Raw genomic sequence first — 17429 nt, 5'->3', positions numbered from 1 at the left:
ATTGAAACTGCTCAGCCAGATAAAATGGGTGAATGTAGTGAAGGATGTAACAATCATTCCGGAAGCACTTCCGCAAAGGATCCGTTAAATGTAAACATCGCCAAAAATAACGATAAAAGTTCAAAGCCGGTAACCCGGCCCGACTGGTGTGTCGGAGTGGTGAGCTTGGCGAATAAATACGCATCGGCGCCAACGGATCCGCTGCGGAAACACCAACAGATCCTTTGCGGAAGAAAACCCTCCTAAATTTCAGTCTTTTTCTGGACGAAAATTTGTACTGTTCCAAAGGAATGTGCAGAATTTCATAAGTACTACATCTTGCATTTTGAATGCAAACACTGCTTCACATTATTGTGTAATAATGATTTAATTCTTATCTCTCTACGCCTGTATCAATTGATTTATTATATTATTTATCAATAACTCCTGGTAGAATAAGAAATATATATATATATATATATATAGTAAAGGTTTTTCCTGTATCATCTCCAAGGTACAGAAATTCAATTAAAGCGATGAATTTTTGGAATGAATTTTAGTCAGTATTTGAAGTTATTTAGAATTCGGATTCTACTGCAGTATATGTTATTTAGATTTCTGTTGCATTAAAAATTATTTAAAAGCTGTGTAGAAATATTATTTTGAAATGTAAAATTTTAAGAAACAGAATTAAAAGTATTTAAAAGGTAGCTATTGTCATTGATCATAGATTAATTGACTTGGTTAGTTTCCCTTGATAAAAGGCCCAGAAAAAAATTTGGCATTCGACATTCGTTTAACACTGTTCAACTCAATGTGCGGTCTGCCATTACGGTGCCTGTGATGATCGATTCATTAATTCATTATATATTATGCCGAAATATTGCATTTCAGATGCAACGTGTCCGGCTCAATGACAAGTATGCCCGAAGGGCGCATGACGTAGGTATGTGTGGGTCGAGTAACAGGAGGGGTCGGAATTGAAGACAGAGAAGGTAACTACAAGCGTGACCTCCCTCTCGAAGGTCACGCTAAAGGACATCACAGGCTGAGAAGCAACTAACAATAGCCAAAGACCAGGAAATGATCGATAATACTGACAAATTTAATAACACGAGCGGGACGCTACGCCGATTAGTCACAGGAACGGGAGATCTTATTGCGCATGCGTGCTGCAAGTTGACTTCCGGAAAACTTGCGATGGAAATTTGAATGGAAAACATTGCTCAGTTTGCTGTCGGGCTTGCACGAATTATTTTGCAGCGTTTTTGATCAAAGCAGTTTATCAAGTGAATTTGAAGCATTTCATTAGGTGATTCTTCGCTTCCAAGCTTAAGAAAGAAGTTTTCGGAAAAGAAAGTTCAGTATGGAATGTTTAACATATTACATTTCATCAGCAATATATAATGTATTTGTAGAAATTGGTAAAATATGTATTTTGCTAATATTTTATATTAGAGGTTAGTAATATTTCTGATGTCTTTTCTTGTCGACATATTTTATAAGAGAATATGTATGGATTTACAATTTATTGTGAAACGTACTACTTTTATTCATTAGCTAATTAACTGAAAATTTATTCTCTTGATTAATTTTATTTACTGGTTTTAAAGTGAAAAGTTGTAATAGTTAAGATAAGTACGGACATTCTTACTTTCTTCCATTACTTAAAAATTTCAATTACAGTCTAATACTTTGAAGAATTTACTATTACGTATACAAAGAAAAGAGTTAAAATTTTAAAATATAAAAACAATTAATTAAAAAATATGCAATTTTTAATGCTTTATAATTTTTTTATTTTGTAAATTAACTTCCAAATTTCTGAAGAAAATTTAGATTAATGGCCAAAAAAAACTTTTAACTAAATAATGGCTAATAACTTAACAAGTAATAGTAAAAGAAAAACATACATTTAGTTACTTATTTAAGGTGAAATATTCTCATAAATTTCCCAAGTGAATAATTATGTTTATTTTGCGACAAGACGAAACCCCATTGATTAAATATTAACAGAATATTCCAGACATTTAAAATTGTTGGTGTGAGACAATGCATAAAAATGTAAGCATGAAGTAACCACGTGTTCCAAAATCTGCCATACTGACCACGTGGTTGGAAATAAATGATTGTTTTCAGTGCCAATCTAATACATTTAATTAATTTTCATAAACAGTTTCTATGTTGCTGAAAATCTGTCGTGTAAGAAACAACTGATTTTTTTCCCCTTACACACTTTCAGTTTCCTTCTTGTTTCGAAAATTCCATATATGAATATACGGAATGTATAGTAAAATTAGGTTTTTTTTTTTTTTTTTTTTTTTAAATATAACCTTTTTTTTTTCTTTTAATAATTTCAATTTTGGTTTTGGTAATTTCTTTTAATAGTTTCAGCGTGCAATAAGAAACGTCCAAAATCTTCATAAATTGCTTTTGTGGTTCAAAGAGATGTCTTTTTCAACATATTTAACTGTCATTAATATAAACGTCACATGTCATCTCGTTGATGGAACTGTCAAAAATTAATTCTACAAAAATAGAACTGTCCTTTTTTAAAAATATCTGTAATACGAAAGATCTTGGTCTAAAATGTCTGGAAAGTTTCTAAATCTCCTAGTAAATTCGGATATTATTTCAACGATATTTATAGCCACGTTGAAACACGTACAGTCCTTTCTTAAGGGAAATGTATTCATGAAACTATTCTACTTATATTTTACTGGTTCGCTTCAACAACCTTCACCATAGAGTAGCAATCCCTTTTATTTTGCGAGTGCACGTGCTTAAAATAGGTCTAACTACAAAATGATTTTGCTTTGAAGTATGTACTACATGGTCTGAAGTATGTCTATTAGTTCTGAGTAGCACGTGGGCTAAATTTAATTATTGTTACAAGGGTTAGGTTCCGATGCACAGCATAATTCTAGCTTCTTCATATAACGTATTCCAATTCGTTGTCAGTCACATTTGTATTTTAAAATTAATATTTAAATTCGTGGAGAAAATCAAATTCGTTACAAAAATGTGTGAACGCCTTTTGTGTTTTTAAAGTCTGATCTATTATTTTCTAAAGTATCCTCTGCTTATGGACTATATTTGAGATTTATTTTGTGTATGCAGATTAATTAACCCAATTGAAAGTTGTACTATTTAACCGTTAGGAAGACAATAATTTATTTTAAACTTCCTTCTGAGTTATTTTACTTAGAAATTCAAGACGAGACGGTAAGTCATTTGACCGCCTTTATGGGTGAAACAGTTAGAATATGTTGGATACACCGATTTGGCAAGAGCTTAGAAACTAAACTATGGTGCAGAAGTCTTCCGTGTTACAAAATGCTTCACATCGAACATCTGCGCTTTTTCATAGAAATACGAAGAGTTACGTTTCCATGTTATATTGGCATTTGGGAAGTAAATTCATTATAGTACTGTCAAGTACTTTTCTTTTTTCTGTAACATTAGTTTTGATTTGCCATGTATTTGATAAACAATTCAAAATTTAACAGCTAGGTTGAAGAGTTCGGCTGGTGGACAGATAGAATACGTACTCGACAAAATGTTGTTATAACCTGGCATGAACTGAAGTTTTATTAGCAAAAAGGTTGTGTATGTCCAGAATTATCGTACCGATTCGACAGGTGTTTCAATGATGCGCATGAACTTCGTGATATATGTCCAAAATTATCGGAAAGAGTCGAGAGATAGTTTCGAAAATTTTCAATGATGAATACTCATTGTTAAAAAATCTGGCAGATTCCATTGGATGCCACGCTGAAATACTGTGTCAGTCAAGCCCATCATAAGAGATACTGATTATTCAAACACAAGTGAAATTGCTATCATATTCCTTTTTTGGTGAATTCTTCTATGCTTGGCATCAGTAAAACTAGTTATTCCTAAGTGTTAGGAAAAATATTTAATAGTTTCTTAGTTTAGGAATTTTGTTTAAAAATTAATTTTTAAACAAAAGTCTAAAGACGTTAACAGCTTATTTTTAAATACTAAGAATAGGAGGTCTGAGGTGAAGAGAAGGGGATGACTATACGCCACAAGGTTTTAGAAAACCAAAGAAGACCAGGAGAGGCTTGACAAGAGTGTGGGTATCTGACAGATGCTAACGTAACATACATAAGAAAATGCATAAAATACAAAGTTTTATATAGCAAAAATAAGTCAGTACGGTATAATGAGAACAAAAGAATAAATGTAAAAGACAAAATGTATACATGGCAATATACACACATATACATAAGGTACAATTAAGTCGGGAAATTTGAGTCACGGGTGAGGTGGGCCGCGTAAGGACTGATATTAGCATCCTCAAGTAGTATAACATATTCGAAGGTATTGAATTCTCGTAAGCGTGAGCAATTCGTGGCTTTATTAATGAAATTTCTATTCATACGATTGGTAAATTCTTCTACTCATTCAATTTTAGGGTCGTTGTGTAGGGTATCACTTGACACGTAGAAGTGTGCTTGGGCGCTGAGCCTTAAATATTTATTTTAACCAATTTGCAATATATGTAAGTCCTTTCTGTTGACCACTGCCCATGCCGGCGAAGCATACGTAAAGATGGGTCAAATAATACCAGTGTATATATATGCCTCTTTCTCAGGAGATGCAGTTTAGAGTATTTCCCTATCAACGGAAATAGGTTTTTCATTGTGGAGATAGCTCTGCCTCGAACCTTACTAATGTGGTCGCTCCATGTGAATTTACTGTTAAGAGTGACACCCAACTAGTTTGCTTTTTGCACTATGGTAACATTAACATCGAAACGTTTATGTCTGGCAGCGACGAGGGTTCTTTTGGCCTTTTTCTGAATAATTAGAAGCCGAGACTTCTATGCATTAATAGAGATTCTCCACAGTGGGCACCAGTTTTCTATCTGCAAAGTAATGCGCTGCAATTTATTTACGACATTTTCTACCCTAAGTGACTTTACGACCAGGGCCGTATCATAAGCATAGCAACCTGTGAAGCCATTTAAATCATTGAAAACACGCGTAAAATCCGCCACGTAGAAAATATACGATTGGGCCAAAAATGAGCTGCTTCTGCGTTGAGTCTTTTCTGAAGAGAATTATCTTTGCCTATATTTACAAAGAACTTCCGATTTTTGATAAAAGAATAAATAAGTAAGATCCCTGTTAAAATCTAAGCAGATTAATTTGAATATCAGCTCCTCATGCCAGACGCGGTCGAAGGCTTTCGCCACGTCTAGCATGAGTAAATTTATGGCTGCTATTTATGAAAGAATTTGCATATTTGCTAGTTTTGTATAGTGAACCTTCTCTAAGCTACCTGATTCCTGAAGATTTTAATCTTCAATAAAAGTGGGCATTCTAGAGAAGTAATGTCTACTAAGTTCTGTTTAGTTATTTTGTAAGAAATACAGGTTAATTTTAACCCTTTGAAGGACACCGGTATAAAATATATAACAGTTGTTTGTCATTTTTTTAACCTCCGGAAAAATGCTAATTTTTCTACACTAAAAGCTACTATAATCGTATGTTTCTAGTGTTTCCTTTCAATTCTAAATGGCAGCACCACCCTATGAATGCTCAATATTTTGCAGTTAGGGAATTAATATACCTCGTTCCAAGGTATCATGTTTGAAGATTGATAAATTCTATTGGAGGGGAAGAAAAAATTCAAAATCTGCAAATATATGACTTACACATGCTGAATCTTCATTTCAGAAGTCAGTTTTTTTCAGTCAGAATTACTTCATTTCAGTCAGAAGTGTTAATTAACAGATTATTTATCCGATTTTAGAACCGGTATATAATATATATACCGGCGCCCATACTGACGCCAATAGACGGCAGCACCAATCTTCTCCTTTTCCATTCTGTGACATGACAGAATTTCTTTATATTATAACAGTTTCTGATGTAATAAATAAGTTGTTTAGGATTCAATATTATGTTCACGAAGGGATTGGGAGTTTACTGACCCTGCAGTAGGACTGAATACAAGTATATTTGCTTCTTTTTATTCTTTGTTTACTAAAATTTTAATTTCAGCACTTCACCCTTTCCCAGGAAAAAGACTCATCGATTTCAAAATCGCCGTCTGGTCAAAATTTTACACAATTGTAGGGGTTAAATGTGGCATGTTAACCCCAAAAGACACCATTGCTTCGTGTTTTACAAAATCCTAGAATGCAAGGAAAATGAAAAGAGGCGATTGGCAACTGATTTGTCAATCGGGAGTCACGCATTCTTCCCTTTGTGTGGTGTGATAAGATCACACAAAGAGAAAGTTCACTTAAAAATACAGGCAATGGAAGTGCATTTAAGGTCCATCTCTTAGTGTAATGACAAAAACTGCTGATTTGAAAGCATGCTTTTATTCTTATCGTCGTTGTTAATTTCAGATGAAAGACTAGGGAACCCAAGAGAAATTCGCCCTCTGGGTTAGGATACAAATAGGTTGTTTTTGAAATAAATTTCACAGTTGGTGAAAGGAGGGAAAATATTTCTAAGGCCCGTGTTAGATGTAAACTAGAATTCATCGAAAAGTTAAACCGAACCCCTAGGAATCCAAAGGGGTTGAAAATCGAAATAAGAACTTTGACGTGTTTAGTTTCGATTAGTTTACGAGTAGGCTGCAACCCTCCTGGCCGATAATAATTGACCTCATGGTTAACGCAGCACACCGGACGCAGACAAACAAAAATACAGTTAAAAGATAAAAACAAAAGGTTAAAACACAGATTGTGTATCTTTAAAAATACACACACAATGCAAAATAAGGAAAATCATAAGCATAATCGGTTAGAAACAAAAGAAGTAGTAAGACGACACAGAACTCTCTCACTCAACACATAAACTCATAAACAAAAGAAAAAATAAAATATTTAATGTCCTATTCCTATGATAGTCTTGTTTTCATTCACAATCCTCATAATTTCTGTTGCATAGCTATTCAAGAATTTTCTTTTTTCAATTACATTCTGTTCATTTATTTTTCCAAATCTCGTCCTCACACTGTCGGTCAGTTTACATTCTTCCATAAAATGAGTTGCATTTCCGTACTTCCCACAAGCCAAGCATTGATCATTGCCCTGGAGATTAAAACGTTTTAAATAGGCCTGGAATCTACCATGATCCGTGATAACTTGAATAGTATCTATATTATTAAATAGATCCATTTTTCTTTTTATAGTCAAAATTTTCAAGTAACCCTTATTTTCATTTGAACCATTTCATTCCCGAGCCCATTTCTCAGTTATACTTGCTTTCATTTTTCTCAAGGTAATTCTTCTGGAATCATTAATATCGTTCATAAATAAATATCACCCTCTCCCAGGGCTGCCTCTTTAGCTAGCATATCCGCTCTCTCATTCCCGGTAATACCAATATGTGCCTTGACCCAATGAAAATACATACCATTTTTCTCTCTTATTTTGCTATAAATGTTTTTAATATCCAAGGATTCGCCAAGCCTTGCAGGGCAGAGAGAGCATTAGAATAAATATGTATTGTAAAGTCCTGTTTCAAATTTTTATAACTCCACCGCAGTGCCTCTCTAATTGCAACTGCTTCAGCTTGATACACTGATTTATTTCCTTATAATCGAATTTTTCTATTATAGATTTCGACTCCGTAATAAAAAACAACAAAAGCACAACTAATTCCATCTTCATATCCTGAGCCAGCAGTGTATATAATGAATATCAATGATGCTAGTATTCATATAATCTTTATCGTACGGTATACCCTTAAAATCTTTTGGATGTATATTAATAAAATCTTTTCCTGTCAAGGCGTTACCATTTAAAACATCACCATTTTCATTAAAAGTCTTTTTAAAACCATAGCTGAGTAAAAATTTGTCATAATAAAAGTTATAAAAAATTGAGAGTTGCGGAACGCCAGCAAGTAAGCAAATAACTTCTGTAGAAACAGTACGGAAAGCTCTTGTGATTGCAAGCAGCCAGCTCCTTTGCAATAAATCCAGTTTAGTTCTCAGTCTAATCAATTCCTCTGCCCGGCAGCCCCACATGCCAATACCATATATAATTTTTAGCTAAATATCTCTAAGAGTGGTGCTTTTTAGCTTTAAAAACTGTGAATTAAAGGTACTTCTATAATATTTTAAAATTTTCTCTATATCTCTGTAAATCGCCTTAAAATGTTCAATAAAAGTTAGCTTGTCATCAATCATCACTCCATGACATTTAAAATTAATCCTTCTACAATTAAATTTCAACTTTGATTTTAGTAGTCTTACCACCCCTAGGAAAGAAAATGGCATTTTTATTTTTCGTTGTGAAACTCTATATTTTCTTCTCTACTCCAGTTCATAAAATTTTCCTCTAAACTCTTAAAAGTTTTTTCGAGTTTCTCTAAAGAGTCATCAAAGACAATATCCAAAGTATCATCTTCAAAGCAGATTAATAAGAATTTTATTGACAATGAGGCTCCAGAACATGGGTGCGCTGCAGGACCCTTGAGGACATCCTCTTTCAATATCATAAACAATATGAAGATAATAATTTTTATATTTGAAAACAATCTTCCTATTTTTTAAGTAATCTTTAATAATTTCAAATAGTTATTTTGTGATTCCTATTTTCTTCAGTTCAGATACCAGGGACGGACAAATAATTGAGTCAAACGCCTCACGGATATCGAGGGAAAAATGATGTCTTTGCTTCTTATCTTTCAAATGAAATAAAACGTTATATAAAGCCAAATCCGTGGACTTGCTTCGTTGAAAGCCATATTGCCTTTCACTAATATACTTTATTTCTCTTAATTTGTGTTGAATTCTATTTGTAATTAGTTTGTCATAAATTTTTGCACACGTCTTTAAGAGGCAAATATGTCTATATCCTCCATTACCTTTTGGAATGAGTATAATTTGACCAATTTTCCAAGCACGTGGAAAAATACGCAAATAAAGACATCTATTATATAAAATCAAATGAATGAAGGAAACTCCTCAAATAATTTCTTGATAAGCCAAACCCCGATCCTATCTAATCCGGGGGCAGAATGGACTCTTAAACACTTAATCGTATAAGAAATTTCGGTTGATCTTTACAATATGGTAACTGGTAGTTTGGCGACATTTTGGAGGCGATAAAGGTTACTACCTGGGACTTTGGTAATAATGTGAGCAGTACTCAGTTCCGATTACGCATTATTTTGTGTGAGGGAAATGAGAGATCATTTGATATGTCATGTGATATTAATGGACGAATTACGGTTCTTTAATCGGAAAAGGGGGGAATCGGGAAAAAATCTGGAAATTTTGTATTTGGCTTTATTCTGTGTTGTGTGAAACAGTGTTTGTGAATTTTTGAATCCCATGGCCGTAACTAAAGTGAATTCGAAATGGGTATTTATGTATGTATTAATTTAATGTATGTGCTCATTTATATTTTAAGTAGTGTTTTTGAATTTAATTATATTTTAATTAAATGATAGTTATTTTGTGAATTTTATGTTTGTAGGAATTTGGTATACGTTTTAGTTGAAGTAAACGTGCATGGAAATAATTTAAATATTTGATACTAAGTATTTGTAATGCTTGCGGTATGAATTCGTTGGTGACGTGTATAATGTAATAGATGATTTAGAGGTAAAAGTTTTTGCATATTTTATTTATTTTATATGTGGAAATGTTCATATTTGGAAAGGGTAAATACTTTTTCGCGATCAGGTAATTTCATATATATTCTTTTTACCGGGTTTAAAGATTGAGAAAATTGTGATGTATTTTCGTGAAATTTTTCTAATTTATGAGAAAAAGCAGTGTACATGGATATAGTGAAGAGTGTGCGCAATGCCATTTTTGTGCAATTCTGGGATGTTTTTTTAAGTAAAAATAAGTCGACGTGTACATGGTTTAGTGATATTTTAATTAAATGATAGTTATTTTGTGAATTTTATGTTTGTAGGAATTTGGTACACGTTTAAGTTGAAGTAAACGTGCATGGAAATAATTTAAATATTTGATACTAAGTATTTGTAATGCTTGCGGTATGAATTTGTTGGTGACGTGTATAATGTAATAGATGATTTAGAGGTTTTTGGATATTTTATTTATTTTATATGTGGAAATGTTCATATTTGTAAAGGGTAAATACTTTTTCGCGATCAGGTAATTTCATATATGTTCTTTTTACCGGGTTTAAAGATTGAGAAAATTGTCATGTATTTTCGTGAAATTTTTGTAATTTATGAGAAAAAAGCAGTGTACATGGATATAGTGAAGAGTGTGAGCAATGCCATTTTTGTGCAATTCTGGGATGTTTTTTTAAGTAAAAATAAGTCGGCGTGTACATGGTTTATGTGTATGTGTTATTTTGAAAAACGCGTAAGGAGTATGGTATTGTGCACTTTTTCCCAATTTTGCAGTGAATATTTGTCATGATTAAGCAGTTTTGTTAGATAAAATTTCTAGCATAAGTGTAATTCGGCTAGTAGATTGTTGGAAGAAGTGTTCAGTAGATAAAAAGAAAAGAAACATGTCTTTACTTCGTGAAGACAAAATGGCGGCGGGAAAAAAAAATAGAGGGTTGCTGTAGGAGAGTTGGTCCCCAAATTTTCGCCAAAAAAGCGCCAAGTTACCATAATGTAAAGATCAACCGAAATTTCTTCATAAGCATCTTCAATTCTGTCATCATCTTCCATACTGAGCTCCCCCGCGATACTTAAATCACTATCCTGCTTTCCATATATGACTTGTTCCACAAAGTTCCTATGAATCTCCTCCACAGAGACGACCCCTACTTCCTGTGACTGTTTCAAAATAATTTGACTTCTTAGCCAAACCTTCCTTTTGTAGTCCGGTAATAATTATCATAATACTCCTTATTTAGTAGAAAGATCCTATTTCTATAATTTAGTTTTTTTTTTTTTTTTTAATTTTCTTTTTGTAAAGAGCCAAATTTCTTTTGTATTAAATTTTTCTCTTCAATCTAACACTATCATCGATTTCGCTAACGTGTGAACTCTTCTTTAGTGCACAAATAATCCTCCTTTGCTTGTCCAAGACTTGAGTCCACCAACTAATAATTTGTCTTCGTTTGTTCTTACATTTTACTTTTAGATACTTATCCATATTATCGATTAATAATTCTTCCAGTCGAGAAACACATTCATTAATTTCCATTGATGTCTCTCACTTAATTATTCTATTTTCATAGTATTCAATGCTTTTGCCAATATTACGAAGCATATGTTTGACTTTTCTTAAATTTCTACTGTAGGCAAAGGAGTAATTATCTTCAATTTAGAAATCCTTAAGTCTCACTAAAATATATTTATGATCACTCAGTATCTAGAATTTGCATTTCAGCGTTCCTGATTTTTGGTGTCGACAACCCAAGCGCGAGATCGGTCCATCCAACAACCACCAGGGAAGAAAACGTAGGTCTAGAATCACTACCGTTAAAAAGTTGTAAATCATGTTGTAAAATAAAATCGTTGACTAAAATTCCCCTTTGATCGAAAATCTCAGCCCCTCCCCCCAATTAAAACTGTTGGCATTGAAATCACCGATTATAATAAAATCTTCAGCATATACGTTAAAACCTTCTTTCAGTTCAGATGTTCATTCAGGTCCTCTGCCGGTGAGAAATAAACAGAGGTGATGCTCATTTTAAAGCCTGCCTTTCTACGATATAATTGTCACAAGACAGTCTGAGGCCGCCCCTACAGAAAACTCCAAATTTTCATTCACAACAATAATGGCCGATATTCCGTTATCTGCGTTTATAGTCCTCCATTTACTTTTAACGTGTGCCATTTTGTCTTCTATATAATATGGCTTCTGCAGCGCAATAATATCTGGGGTAACACTCAAAATTTTATCTCTAGCTGAGAGCTGGACTGCTGCAGCAGCACAATGATTTAAATTTAAGCTTAAAATCTTCATATTTAAAACCAAATAAAGCAGTAAAATATCAGTTAAAATCTCAACAATAAAGACAAATTTCATAAAATTTTTAAAACTACTCAGCCTCTTCTTTACTGTTAAAAGCTATAGTATGTAAAATCAAATCCTTAAAATTTATCAATAAAAGATCAAAAGTCTCTTACCTGACGCGAGAGGTGGGCGAGACAATCAAAATCCAAAAATCTTCTTGTAAAAATCAGGAATAGAAGCTTGCAAAATTTGTGAAATACAAAAAAGAATCTCTAAAATAAAATTCACGTAAAAACAAGGAAATTTGTCAGTCTCAGCCAACGTGCTAATCCAGCACCATTTTATAATTTTTATATATCCAAATGATCTCTAATAAAACGTATTTCTTCCAAAAGCACCGGACAATCTCTTGAGAAAACATCATGATCTTCTGCATGTTTAGTACCATACTTCTTATTAATTTCTTTACAGTTGATACAACACTTGGCAGTCGATTTACGTTCCGATCTTAAATGATTTAAAGAGCAATTACTGCATGCTGATTCGCTCTTACAAAATTTCTTCAGGTGGCCGTATCCATAGCAATTTGAGTATCGCTTTGGACGTAGATACAATTTTACCGCATAGGATTTCCATCCAATTACCAATCGCTGTTCCTCCAAACGGAAAACTTGACAAACACCAGATATCTGAAATACACGAGGAGATACAGGGGTTGGACAAAAATATGGAAACACCTTTAAAAAAAATGTTTCTTTGCTTAATATGGTGTAGGAAACCCGTTGGCATCCAAAACAGCTTGCAATCTTCTCGGAATGGATAAATACAGTTCCTGTATGTTTGCCAAGGGAATATTATACCATTCTTCCTGCAAAACGATGGCAAGTTCAGATAACGATGTTGGCGGTGGATAACAAGAACGCACTTTCCGTTCCAATGTAGACCACAAAGGTTCGATAATATTCAGGTCTGGTGACTGTGGTGGCCAGGGGAGATGGGACAACTCATTCTCGTGCTCAGAATACCAGTCCTGGACAATGTGAGCTGTGTAAACAGGGGCTTTGTCGTCTTGGAAGACACCATCACCATCGGCGAACAAAGTTTGTACCATGGGATGAACTTGATCGGCCAAAATGTTCACATAAGTCTTGGCAGTCATGTGCCCTGACACAGTTATCATGGGGCTAGCAGAGAACCACGATATGGCTGCCCAAACCATAACAGAACCCCCGCCATGTTTCACTCTTGGCAACAAGCAGTCTGTATTATAGGCTTGAGATGGCGTTCTCCAGACGTAAACTCGGCCAGAAGTGGGAAAAGATGTGAAAGAAGACTCGGCAGACAATATTACTCGCTTCCACTGCTCTATAGTCCAGGCTTTATGACTTAAACACCACCTTTTCCTGTTACGGGCATTAGCATCACTGATGAGTGGCTTCTCATTTGCAGCACGGCCAGAAATTCCCTGTTTATGAAGCTCCCTTCTAATTGTTTTGGTACTCACAGGGTTCGGTAACACAACATTCATTTCAGCAGTAACTTTTGCAGCTGTGGTCTTCTTATTTTTCGTCACAATTGCCCTCAATGATCGTCTGTCACGATCACTCAGGACACACTTTCGTCCGCGCTGTGATTTAGCAGATTTTTATCGCTGTGATTTCCGCTTTTCAAATATGCGGAATAAATCTTCGATACAGTACCTCTTGAAACACTAAACACCTCGGCTACCTTGCTTACGGAAGCACCTATCATGCGTGCTCCAACAATTTGCCCACGTTCGAAGTCTGTTAACTCTTACATAATGCAATGACAACCTCACATAACAGTACTCTGACAAAAACTGAACTGTTTAGCACATTTACGAAGTTGTATAGGTGGCGTCAGTAGTCAAAAACGCCAGCGCCACCTACATATTTCATTAAAATCAATCTTTTTTTTCAAACATGCATTTCACAAGGTGTTTCCATATTTTTGTCCATCCACTGTACCTCTCTTTCACTTGTCGGAATAATAAACAATAGTACAGTCTCCCTCACATTCACATTCCATTTTCATTTTTTCAATGAGCCCACCAGCGGCCGAGCGGTAAAATCGCTGAACACTGGTATTTCGGTCCGAGGTTCGAATCCCGCGAAGGGCTGGCTGCATGGGCGTTTTCGTGGTTTTCCCCATGTGCAACGTGTATACGAGCCAGTTTCCCTTAGAAAGTCCTCCACGAAAGGCATCCCTCCCCTTAGGCAGATAGCCCTAGTGTGCTTTGCCATGTTCTCAATACACCAACACATTTTTTCAATGATTTGGTCATCCTCCACAGTATCAGAAATATTATAAATTATAACCTTCGGATTAATAAATTTTTTCCTACGAGGTCTCACAATATTCGCTAGTTTCTCATTTTCAACAATTGCTCTTTCAAGTATTTTACAATCTTCTCGATTGGCTAGCTGCACAACCACATCTCCATTTTTCCTACTATAAGAATTAACATATCTTATGCCTAAATTTGGTGGACTGTAATTTCGTTTCATTTCCGTAAAAACATCTATGTCATTCTTAAGTGATTTTATTACAATTTCATTATACTCAGATCCCTTAGGTTTCACCACCTTATCTTCCTTCTCAACCTTGGTATCTATTATACTAGTATTTCCACTCACTTTCTCCTTGTTTTCCTTAACTTTCACTTCTCCTTTGATATATTCTTTTATTTCACCGATGTCTTGTATTCAGTTTTCCAATTTATCTTCTGTTTCCTTCATTTTTTCCATTTCAACATCTATTAAATTACGACGAGTCACCCAGTTAGCAATGAACCGTGGTTTAGTGTTTCAATCAGTGCCTTTGCAATTCTTTTCTTTCTCATATCCTCAACAACTTTATTTGATCTATCGATCACTAAAAATATATCTTCGTCGTCTTTCAGGATCTTAATATCCATAGGAACGGATTATCTTTTATTATCATTCATTTTAATGTAAGCACGCAAGACTGGGACAAAATGCGAGTTTAGAACATTTTCGCAAATAAATAAAATACTCTATAAATTTCAAAAATGTCTAAAAATCTATTTTATATCAGAATCAGAATATAAAACTCTTAAAATATTTTTATCACTGAAATCGAATAAATTGACCAACGGGCAGGAATGTTTAGTGTTTGATGCATCAAAACAGGTTTTGAAGGTTTGCCACACCGTGCAGAAAAACTGTGGTTCACCAACTTTCAGAATGTCAGACAGCATCAATTAGGCCAAGCTCAGTATTCAAATTTTTAGAAGTTCGTAATTTCAAAACAATTTAAATATTCAAGCAAACAGTACGAATTCTGAAACCGGAACATGAAATCTTTCAAATAAAACTGGTTTTAACACAATAAAGTCAACATTTACCGGAACATCGATCAATAAAGAAGAGTTTAACAAACTCGCCGCCGCATCAGACAAGTCGAGTTGAGGAGACTTAAGTACGTGTATCAAATAATAAAATTGTGTAATGGCATTTCTTCCTGAACAAAAAGATATATTACAACCTATATTTACAAAAAATAAAAAAGGGGCCCTCGATAATCTAAAGTGTGTGTGCGTGGGGGGATTTATGGTATCGAAACATGAACCGTGGTTTTTTTTGCATATTATCTAAAGCATAAAATATGGCTTCAAAAATGCAATATACTTTCTCGTTTGCGTCGTAGTGTTTCATTTTTTTATTTTTCGGCTGAGTTATATCTCCTGGTAATATTATACAAGTTCAGGTACAGCATCATGATACAATTTACGCATGCAGTCTCATATTTGCTAAATTTTCTTTATAAAATAATAATATTGAGTCCAAATGAAGTTCAAAAGCTTTTTACCCGTATTTTACATAAGGATGTTCAGCTGAGTTTACATCATCAAAGTGCATAAAAACATAAATTTTATTTTTAAAATTTTAAATTTCTACCGAAATTTTAAGTTTTTGTCTTCAGACTTACATAACTATATTCAAGCACCCATCTCTACAGATGCACATCAAAAGTACGCAAAATTAATTTTAAAAACAAAAATGAACAATTGGCAGCTATCTGGAAAAATATTTCACAAATGTGCAAATTCTCTCTTGATATTTTTGAGAATTTTTGATGATGCAAGAATGTTGCCAGAAAGCAATATTTCCATGATCGCTGCTACCCAAAACAACGCCGACAGTTGATGTTACAAAAGCAACAAAAGTATTCATTTCGTGTGTTCTTGGCTACGTTTCATCATCAGCGTCTGATGACTACTGTGCATACAATAGTGAAAATCATGTAGTCCGAAATTTCTCCTAATTCTTCTCATCGCCGTTTTGGTGACGCCACATTATCTCCGCAACGTAGGAGACCAAAACTGCAAAAGACCCCACTTGCGACAAATCGCCCTCATTGCGGCTCCACGTACCCTCAATGACGTTAGTATGAGCGCCAGTTTCGATCGCGTTTCTTGCGACAAACCCAGTTATAGCCATTTGATTCATCCTTAAGCTACCAGACGTATCTCTTTCGTACAAACTTAACATTCATAGCAAGAACTAAATAAACTTTCATTCATACACTAGTCAATTACAGCCTTTTTTCCCCCATTTCGATCTAAATCACAAAAAAAAAAAAAAAAAAAAAAAAAAGATTACTTGTGATACCGTACATATTTCCTTGTCGAAGTGACAGAACAGGGATTAATTACGACCAGCCGGCTAGCGAAAACCGGCAGTTAACGGCAATTACAATTCAAATAACTCAAAATACGTGATTTATAGTACGTGATACACCTACTACAAATCACACATGTATCAATCACTATACTAAGAAGTCCAAGTCAGATTAAACTTCAGAATAACATTGGGACTTAACAAAAAGTGCCTGACACAACATTAACGAAACAGAGTCTATTCTGGGTGTCTAGAGAGGCAGTAACCTCATCGGTAGTTAGCGATAAATCAAAGGGTACCCTTTCCTACTCTAGAACTGTAGTTTTCTAGTTTCTCACACCTGATTGGCAGGTTATTCTTTCGGTTCTATATACTGACGCGAAAGAAAAACCTTCCCTAAATCTCTATGTGTATAAATGTTGAAAGAAGTAATAGCGATTAGCCAGATACAAAGCCCCTTATTCTTCTGGAATTTCTAAAATTTCATTTAAAGAATGTCCCATACTTTCAGAGTTTACTTCTCTTTTTTGCTACTACATCAAGAGTTAACTTGATGTATAGGAAAAGCAAAATAGAGTTTGACAGTCTGTTCGTGTTAATGTATACAACAGAATTCCTTAAAATAATCAAAGCAAATTTCTTTACTTCATGACTTAAAACTAATATATTAATAAGAAAATCAAAATAGATAATGAATATTATTATTAATGGTATAGTCATAAATGCGAAGAAAATGATTCATTTATCTTCGAAAATCACTGAAAGTAATCTGAGTTGTGAAGAATAACACGACGTGAGATAAAATGTGTCTTTCCAGACGCTTTGTGATTCAGTTATTTATTCCTTTTCGCTGTTATTGGTTAAAAATTCTACATTTTCTGTAAATTTGTC

Source organism: Stegodyphus dumicola, chromosome 4, assembly GCF_044657685.1.
Source record: "Stegodyphus dumicola isolate Sdum_Otavi_A_Nest chromosome 4, ASM4465768v1".
NCBI lineage: Eukaryota > Metazoa > Arthropoda > Arachnida > Araneae > Eresidae > Stegodyphus > Stegodyphus dumicola.
The sequence above is the reverse complement of the archived record's forward strand: the minus strand, read 5'-3'. Positions refer to the sequence as shown.